The following is a 10,203-nucleotide window of genomic DNA, read 5'->3' as shown; positions in this document are numbered from 1 at the left end:
TGAGCGGTGTCGGGGTGCGGCTTGGGTCGAGGGCCTGAAGGCCTCTCTATCGCGGCCACGGGGTGGCTGATCGGGCGCATCGTATGCTGGTGATGTAGGTTTAGTTGCTTCCTCCTCAAGTTGGGGTAGCAGCCTGCGCTTTGGGTAGCTCTTAGAGGCGCACTCAAGTTTATACTCTTCGGCCGCCAGGACTTCGGTCCATCTGTCGGCTAGCAAGTCTTGGTCAGCTCTAAGCTGCTGCTGTTTTTTCTTGAGGCTGCGTGCCGTGGCCGTAAGCCTGCGTTTGAAAAGCTCTTGTTCGACGGGATCCTCTGGCACGACGAATTCGTCGTCGTCGAGGCTTGCCTCGTCTTCAGAGGGAGGCATATAGTTGTCGTCCTCAACCTCTCTGTCGGCCGCTTTCTCATGAGGGCTGGCTCTTTCGTCCTCCTGCACTGAATCCTGCTGGAGGGGGTTAACTTCGGCACTGTCCGACGTGTTGTTATCTCGGGTGCCGGATTCGCCGTTCTTGCTTTGGCGGGATTTAGAGCGGCGCCGCTGACGTCGGCGCTTGGGTTGCTTCTTGGAGGGGTCATCCTCCGTTTTTTTCTCGCCATCCCCAGCTTTGGGGGTGTCCACCATGTATATATCATATGACGAGGTGGCTTTCCAGTTCCTTATAGGTGCTGGTTCTTGGTTGTCTCCTTCATCGGCGTCCATACCGTCGATGTCTTCGGAGTCAAAGTCAAGCATGTCGGTTAAATCGTCGACAGTGGCTACAAAGTGGGTGGTGGGTGGGTTTCAAATTTCTTTGTCGTCCGTATCCCAACCATGCTGACCGTAGTTCGGCCAGGGCTCTCCTGACAAAGAGAGAGACTTTAGTGAGTTCAGGATATCGCCAAAGGGCGAGTGCTGAAAGACGTCCGCGGTGGTGAACTCCATGATCGGAGCCCAATCGGGTTCGATCGGAATGGGTGCAGAAGATTTGGAGTACGGAACAGAGTCCAGCACCTTGGAGTCACGGGCCTTGCAAAGGACTAGGCTGGTATTCGGCTCTATCGCCATAGAGATTGCGGCTCCTGGGGCGGCGTCCAACCGTCCGTCCCTGGTTAGTGTAGTCGGCTTCGAACTAATGGTCGGAGCGGACTCCTGAGCGGCACTCTGGGCGCTGTCCGGCGGCAGAGCTAGATCATGCCCATCGAGACAGTGCGGCGGGCTCGGCCGTGGATCGAATCCATCAAAGATCAAGTCCCCGCGAATGTCGGCCGTGTAGTTTAAGCTTCCAAACCTGACCTGATGGCCAGGGGCGTAGCTTTCAATCTGCTCCAGATGGCCCAGCGAGTTGGCCCGCAGTGCGAAGCCGCCGAATACGAAGATCTGTCCGTGGAGAAAAGTCTCACCCTGGAGCACGTCGTGGTTGATGATCGAAGAAGCCATCGGGCCTAACGGCGACGACACAGAGGAACTCTCAATGAAAGCACCAATGTCGGTGTCAAAACCGGCGGATCTCAGGTAGGGGGTCCCGAACTGTGCGTCTAGGCGGATGGTAACAGGAGACAAGGGACACGATGTTTTTACCCAGGTTCGGGCCCTCTCGGTGGAGGTAAAACCCTAGTCTTGCTTGATTAATATTGATGGTATGGGTATTACAGGAGTTGATCTACCACGAGATAAGAGAGGCTAAACCCTAGAAGCTAGCCTATGGTATGATTGTTGTTCGTCCTATGAACTAAAACTCTCCGGTTTATATAGACACCGGAGAGGGCTAGGGTTACACAGAGTCGGTTACAATGGGAGGAGATCTTCATATCATATCGCCAAGCTTGCCTTCCACGCGAAGGAAAGTTCCTATCCGGACACGGGACGGAGTCTTCAATCTTGTATCTTCATAGTCCGGGAGTCCGGCCAAAGGTCATAGTCTGGCTATCCAGACACCCCCTAATCCAGGACTCCCTCACCCTTCGTTCAGTTCTGTCCTACACCGCATTGGTCGGCCTGTGACGCATTTAGGGAGAACCATGGATGACTAGTCGTACATGACAAAGGTAGCATAATTGTGAAGGACTATGTGTCCACTGACAAAGCCGGCTAGGATTTGTAACCCTAGGTTCTCGGACTAAGGTAACCCCTTTATCTCTGATATTACTATTCATCCAACCTAACTTTAAGGAGCATCCTACAGAATGCTCTGCTAGAATCATACTCGTCGATTAGGAAGAGAGGTGCGAGACAATGCGTGAGAGACAGGCCTAAAGATAATGTGCATACAAGAGCCAGGTAGGCAAGTCTATGTATATAGTGTCGGTGTACTAGAATAGGGGTACTCTAGTACCCCGAACTTGTGCACGGGCAGTTGCAGCACCCCGCGGCAAGGCTTGACGGGCGAACGCCAAGATCCTCCGTGGTTCCCTTGGAGCCATTCAAGAACAAAGTATTTAAGCTCAGGAGACAAGGCCCCGGCGAGAGGAGCTTGCTGGGAAGGCCAACCAAGGCACGCCAAGGAACTTGCCGCGACGCACCACGCGCTCCGGCAAGGCGACAAGGCCCCGGCAAGAGGAGCTTGCCGGGAAGGCCAACCAAGGCACGCCAAGGAACTTGCCGCGACGCACCATGCGCTCCGGCAAGGCGACAAGGCCCCGACAAGAGGAGCTTGCCGGGAAGACCAACCAAGGTACCTCGAAGCACGGTGAGCGACAAGCTTCCGGGCCCGACAAGATAACAGCAGCGGCAAGGCGCTTGCCGCGGCAGGCGGCCACTCTGTGCCCACGCTCCAGCGCATCCACCAACGTGTCGCTCTGGGGGCCTCTCCAGGCGCGCGTGGCGGGAGGCTGTGTAGCCAGCGGTGCACAGTGGCATGCGGAGCTGACAAGATCGCCATCATGGCGAACGGTGGCGCCCCTAACGGTCCTTTTCTGCACTATTTAGGCGACTCAGACGGGCATTTAATGCCCTTGTCCCCTGCCGTCAGGGTTAGGTAGGGTACACTGTACAAGCAACTATACCAACCACCTCACTTTTTACATTTGTACCCTCCTCTGTGTTGCCACCTGTCGGTGACACCTTTAGCGTATAAAAGGAGGCCCATGCGCAACATAGAGGGGGTTCGGACAGTTCGTTTCGATTCATTCGTAGCCCAGAAAACACTACGCTCTCTCTCTAGAGCAAGAACGCAAGATAATACAACCAGACAAGCAGCAGTAGGAGTGTTATCTCTCCGGAGAGCTCCGAAGCTGGGTAAACTGCTCGTGTGCTCCGCCTCGATCCGCTCTTCGTGCGATCTCCGCCCCCGCCGAACCGAAAGGGGCCCGGTCCGCCGGGCCCATAAGTGTTCGTGGATCAGTTTTCCCCCGACATCTTTGGCGCGCCAGGTAGGGGGCGTCGAGATTGCATGAACCTGATCCGGCGTTCACACGAGCTGGATCTTCATTCCCTTCATCAACATGCCACCGAAGAAGAAGACTTCAGCGGCAGCCGCTCCGTCCACGTCACTTCCGCCACCGTTGGAGCAAACGGGTGGTGGAATGGACACCGGCGGGAGAATGGACGTCGACGAGGAAGCTTATGATGCTGCCAAGTCCAAGGACAAGGCTGCACAAACCTCAACGACTGTACATGTTCCGCGCCAGTCTCAGGAGGCGCAAGACCAACAGCGTCATGACGCTCGCAGTGCCATACACATGATAGGCCAAGACCAAGTTGGTGGATCTCGGGGCGCTCAAGACCAGCATGCACGCCAGCGTGCTGGCACGAGCGGGACACGGTTGCCTGGACGGGATACTGCTCCTTCTAACATAGTTAGAAGTCCGAGCATGTCCCGCTCCTTGCGCCGTCCGCCACTGCCACCCACCACTCTAGCAGAAGCTTTGGCGCGAGCTCAACTTCTCCTAGATTACCCTCCGACGTCGGACAAGATCGACGAATGGAGGGCCACCATTCAGAGTCTCATCGGCTATGCCAATGGTGACACTCCACGGCGGCCGATCGTGTCGCCGCCGCGGCAGGGTTGCCGGGCGCGAGCCGGTGGCGACGCAACGGGTGGAGGTGCAACTACCATGCAATCACCAACCCGAAGGCCAAGATCGCCGACTCGCCGGATCCACCTCGACAGTGACTCCACCGCATCTTCGGATCCACGAGCTCGTCGTGATCAACGCCAAGTTCTTCATGATTGACAACAAGAAGACGCTCGAACCCACATCGAGCACCGAAGAGAAGCACGACGTCAATCCGACAAGCGCGCTGGGCCCTCTGTTGACATGCATGCGCCAGGGGAACCAGGCGATTTGCCGTACGCGGTAGGTTGCCCTGCATTCACTCGTGAGCTGCGGCAAGTCCAGTGGCCCAGCACGAAGAACTTCAAGCCAGACGTACCGGAGAAGTACGACGGCAAGACGCATCCGTCGGAGTTCCTCAGCATCTACACCATTGCGGTGCAGGCTGCCGGGGGACGAGATGACAAGATCCTTGCCAACTACTTCCCGCTGGTGCTCAAGCCCAACGTCAGATCCTGGCTCATGCACTTGCTGGACAACTCCATATCCTCTTGGGCTGACCTGTGCCATCAATTTGTCGGCGCCTTCACAGGCGGACACAAGCCTCATGGCCAGGAGAGTGATCTTCATCTGCTCGCCCAGAAGGAAGGAGAGCCCCTGCACAAGTACATTCAGAGATTCAGCAGTGTGCAGCACAACATCCCAGTCGTCCACCCCGCCGCGGTGATCAGCGTGTTCCATCAGAACGTGCGAAACCGCAGCATGCGGGAGGAAATGGCGATGTGCAAGATCAGGGAAGTCAGTGAGTTATATGCACTGGCCAACAAGTGTGCACGTGCTGAGGAAGGGAGGAGACTCCCCGGAGAAAATATAGGAGCGGGAGGATCTGACAGTGAAGATGCTGCCCCGGCAAGGAAAAACCGGCGGCGGAACAACAGGAAGAGGAAAGGCAAAGAGGTGCTAGTTGTTGAGCAGTCCGGCAACGGTGGTGGCGCCAACAGAGCCAAAGCTGGTGACTCCGGCAAGGAGGTTGCCGCAGAGGTGGCGGTCGCCGACAAGCAGGACGGCACCAACAAGCAGTATTGCAAGATCCACCGCACCAAGGGCCATGATCTCCAGAGCTGCAGGAAAGTCGAGAAGCTTGTTGAGCAACAGAAAGCTGAATACGAGCGGTGAGACAAGGAGAAGGCCCAGGAAGGTGCTGGGGGATCTGACAAGAAACGTCCCGGCCGAGGAGGACGCCGCGGCAAGGCCAAGCAGCGGCAAGGAGACAGACCTCCTCGCGGCCGCGACAAGGATGAAGATGACGACGACGATGAAGACATGGATGATGAGGAGACTGATGAGCAGGAGTTCCAGAAAGCCACAGAGGTCCTATGCGTTGACGGTGGTGCTTCTCTGCACACCTCGCACCGCCAGCTCAAGCAGTGGGTGCGGGAAGTTAATGCAGCAGAACCACCCGTCGAGTCACGCAAGCCTCTGAAATGGTCCAGCACGCCTATCATCTTTGATATTGAGGACCACCCTGATCGCATAACTGCTGTCGGCTGCTTGCCGATGTTGGTTTCACCAACAATCCGCAACCTCAAGGTCACTAAGATGCTAGTTGACAGCGGGGCCGGCTTGAACCTGATCTCCTCCGCGGTGCTCCAGAAACTCCAGATCCCTGATAGCGAGCTCGAAGAGACCGATACATTTCAAGGAATCAACCCGGGAAAAAGCAAGCCGAAGGGAAAGATCACGTTGCCGGTAACATTTGGCAGCGAGCTAAACTTCAGGACTGAGAGGATCACGTTTGATGTTGTTGACATTCCATTACCTTACAATGGAATCCTTGGCCGTCCGGCACTCGCCAAGTTCATGGTAGCCTCTCACTATGCGTACAACGTACTAAAAATGTCAGGCCCGATAAGTGTCATCTCTGTCCCTGGCGACAAGAAGGATGCTCTTATCTGTGCCGACAAGATCTACCGGGAAGCAGCAGCCACATCAGAACGCAAGACACTTGCCGCTGAAGCTCCCGGGGGGAAGAAGAAGACCAAGTCCGGCAAGAGCTCTGATGCCCACTCCGGCAAGCGCACCTCTTCGGAGTGCTGCGCTACCATCAAGGACGCACCATCAAGCTCCACCAGCAAGTGTAAGAAGGCAATGGCAGCTCCACCTGAGACCAAGAAGGTGTCCACCAAGGAGGACGACACTGGTGGTACCTTCACCATCAGCGCCACTCTTGACCCCAAATAGGAAAGTGCGCTCGTTGCTTTCCTGCGGGCGAATGTCGACGTGTTTGCGTGGCAACCGTCTGATATCCCCGGTGTTCCCAGGAAAGTAATTGAGCACCACCTTGCCGTCTGTCCTCATGCGCGGCCCATCAAGCAGAAAGTCAGGAAGCAAGCAGTGGAGCGCCAAGAATTCATCGCAGAAGAAATCAAGAAGTTGGAAGCAGCAGGCCTTGTCAGAGGAGTGCTCCATCCCACGTGGTTGGCCAATCCTGTTGTCGTGCGCAAGGCTAACGGGAAATGGAGGCTTTGTATTGATTTCACTGATGTTAATAAAGCTTGTCCCAAAGACCCATTTCCTTTGCCGCGCATTGACCAGATTGTTGACTCCACAGCCGGATGTGATTTGCTTTCATTTCTTGATGCATACTCAGGATATCATCAGATCTTCATGGCAGAAGAGGATGAAGAGAAAACCGCATTTATAACCCCATGTGGCACGTACTGCTTCGTACGGATGCCTTTCGGTTTGAAGAATGCGGGTTCAACATTCGCAATGGTAGTCCACCACACTTTTGAGCCGCAGATGCACAGAAATGTGGAAGCCTACATGGATGACATAGTGGTCAAGAGAAAGAACAGGGCGACCCTGATTCAAGATTTAGACGAGACATTTGCAAATCTGCGCAGGATCAACCTCAAGCTTAACCCCGAGAAGTGTGTATTTGGAGTCCCATCCGGCAAGCTTCTCGGGTTTTTCGTGTCTCAGCGGGGAATTGAAGCCAATCCCGACAAGATCAAGGCCATTGAGCAGATCGAAGCACCAAAGTGCGTCAAGGATGTACGAAGGCTTGCCGGTTGTGTGGCTGCTCTCAGCAGGTTTATCTCTAGATCTGCTGAGCGCGCCCTGCCGTTTTTCAAAATTTTGAAAAAGGCAGGTCCAGTAAAATGGACTCCGGAGGCGGAGGCTGCGCTGCAGGACTTGAAGAGATACCTGTCCTCCACTCCAACGCTTGTCGCACCTAAGTCGCAAGAGAAGTTGCTGCTGTATATAGCGGCAACCAATCAAGTGGTTAGTGCTGCGTTAGTGGCGGAGAGGGAGGCAGATGATGAGCCAGTAATCACGGCAGATGCATCCAGCGACAAGCAGGAGGCTTCGCCGACAAGCTCTGGTCCCGACAAACATGGATTTGCGCAGGAGCATGATAAGATGCCGAAGAGAATGGTGCAGCGCCCAGTTTACTTTGTCAGTTCTCTTCTGCAGGGGGCTAGATCAAGGTACTCTGGTGTGCAGAAGTTGCTTTTCGGCACATGAGATCATGGCCTCGAGAAAGCTGCGCCATTACTTCCAAGCACATGAGATCACAGTCGTCACTCGCTTTCCGCTGAAGAGGATACTGCAAAATCCAGAAGCAACAGGCAGGATTGTCGAGTGGGCGCTGGAACTGTCAAGCTTTGGCCTCAAGTTTGAGAGCACTTCAACTATCCAAAGAAGGGCATTGGCAGAGTTTATAGCAGAATGGACGCCAACACCAGATGAAGAAATTCCAGAGACGAGCATCCCCGTCAAAGAGGCAAGCAAAGAGTGGCTGATGCACTTTGATGGTGCCTTCTCGCTGCAAGGCGCCGGTGCGGGCGTGCTGCTTGTCGCACCCACCGGAGAGCACCTCAAGTACGTAGTCCAGATGCACTTTCCCAAGGAGCAAGCAACCAACATACTGCAGAGTATGAAGGATTGCTTGCCGGTCTCAGAATCGCAGCAGACCTTGGGATCAAGAAGCTCATTGTCAGGGGTGACTCACAGCTTGTCGTCCGACAAGTGAACAAGAACTACCAGAGTCCATTGATGGAAGCATATGTTGATGAAGTGAGGAAGCTAGAAGAGCACTTTGACGGCCTACAAATGGAGCATATCCCAAGAGCTCAGAATGACATTGCTGATGGCCTGTCAAAGTGCGCCGCACTAAAGTTACCTGTGGAACCAGGGATCTTTGTGCTCAAGTTGACTCAACCATCCGTAACACCATCAACTGGACAAAGCAAGAAGAGGAAGTTGGTTTCTGGTGACTACTTTCCGGCAGAGCTCCCCGAAGCCGCCGCCAAGAAAGTCCCCAAGATCAACACCAAGGATGCTAAGGGGCAGTCTGCTCCGGCAAGCCTTATGGTTTGTTCCGTTGAAGCAGACGCTCCCGACAAGTTTTGCTCCGGCAATCTTGCCGGGGAACATCAAGCTCCGGCAGGACCGCAAGTCCTTGCCGTGGAAGCGGATGTTCCTGCAGCAGCAGATGTGCCTTTAGTCCTTGTTGTCGAGCCACAAGCTCCAGCATGGGCACAGCAGATTGTCCACTTCCTTCATACAGGAGAACTTCCCGAAGAGCAAGAAGAAGCGGAAAGAGTAGCACGGCAGTCAAGTATGTATCAGTTTGACGATAGCATACTGTACAGAAGAAGACTCAACGGTGTGAAATTGAAGTGCATTTGCCGGGAAGATGGACAAAAGCTGTTGGCAGAGATACATGGAGGCATATGTGGCCACCACATTGGCGCAAGAGCACTTGCCGGCAAAGCTTTCCGGCAAGGTTTCTTTTGGCCGACAGCCCTCCAGGATGCAACTGCACAAGTAACCAAGTGTGAAGCGTGCCAGTTCCACTCCAAACAGATACACCAGCCAGCTCAAGCTCTCCAAACGATCCCTTTATCCTGGCCATTTTCGGTCTGGGGGCTCGATATCCTCGGCCCCTTCCCCCGAGCTGTCGGGGGCTTTGAGTACTTGTACGTCACAATCGACAAGTTCACAAAGTGGCCGGAAGTGCAGCCAGTGAGGAAGGTGACATCACAGTCAGCAGTCAAGTTCTTCAGGTCAATTGTTTGCCGTTTCGGGATCCCTAATAGGATCATCGCCGATAACAGCACGCAATTCACGAGCCGCACCTTCATGCAGTACGTCCAAGACCTTGGCACCAAGGTCTGCTTCGCTTCTGTTGCTCATCCGAGAAGCAACGGTCAAGCAGAGAGGGAAAATGCTGAAGTGCTGCGTGGGCTCAAGACCAGAACTTTCGACAGGCTGCACAAGTGCGGAAGAAACTGGATCGAGGAGCTACCGGTGGTTCTTTGGTCGATCAGAACGACGCCAAATCGAGCCACTGGCCAGACGCCTTTCGATCTAGTTTATGGAGCAGAGGCAGTTCTCCCAATGGAACTCGTATACGGATCGCCTCGAGTGCTCGCTTATGATGAGCTTGAGCAAGAACAGCTGCGACAAGACGACGCGCTGCTCCTTGAGGAAGATCGTCTTCAGGCTGCTATGCGACCTACTCGATACCAGCAAGCTTTGCGCCGCTGCCATAGCCGCAAAGTTAAAGCCAGAAGCTTCGAGGAAGGCGACCTTGTTCTTCGGCGCGTTCAATCCGCCAAGAATTCCAACAAGTTGACGCCGAAGTGGGAAGGCCCTTATCGGGTGAAATGAGTCACAAGGCCCGGCGCTGTCCGCCTTGAGACCAAAGATGGCATTCCGGTGAGCAACTCCTAGAACATAGAACATCTTCGTAAGTTTTTCCCGTAGGGCGCGGTTGCCGGAACCCGTTCCGGCAACCACCTTTTGTACAAGTCTTGCCGCTGTTGCATGTAATCCTTTGTACAAAGCCGGGCGCAGATCCCGTGCATAAGTAAAACCCCATGTGCTCCGCACAACTTGTCTATTGCATGCATTAGTTTATTTCTAGCATGTGTTATCTGACACTTTGTGCAGCACCTACATCCGGTAAGCAATAACGAGCCGAAGGGCTCCATATCATTATTTTCTCTTCTTTCTTCTTTTTTCAACAAAGGAAAAGAAGGTTCCCTCGCACACATGTTTGCCGGGGGGGAAGGAGAAGATTGTGGTATGGACCAGGCGTCGTTCAAGCAAAATTTTGCCTTGCCGGGAAGCAAACGACAGAAAAGCTAAGTTGCCAAAGTTTGAGCAATCAGTTTTTAAATTTTTGAGTTATCTTCCTCGAACGACCCTACTTTGTATG

Source organism: Triticum aestivum, chromosome 2B (genome assembly GCF_018294505.1).
Source record: "Triticum aestivum cultivar Chinese Spring chromosome 2B, IWGSC CS RefSeq v2.1, whole genome shotgun sequence".
Classification (NCBI taxonomy): Eukaryota; Viridiplantae; Streptophyta; class Magnoliopsida; order Poales; family Poaceae; genus Triticum; species Triticum aestivum.
This window is presented reverse-complemented; position numbering follows the sequence as displayed.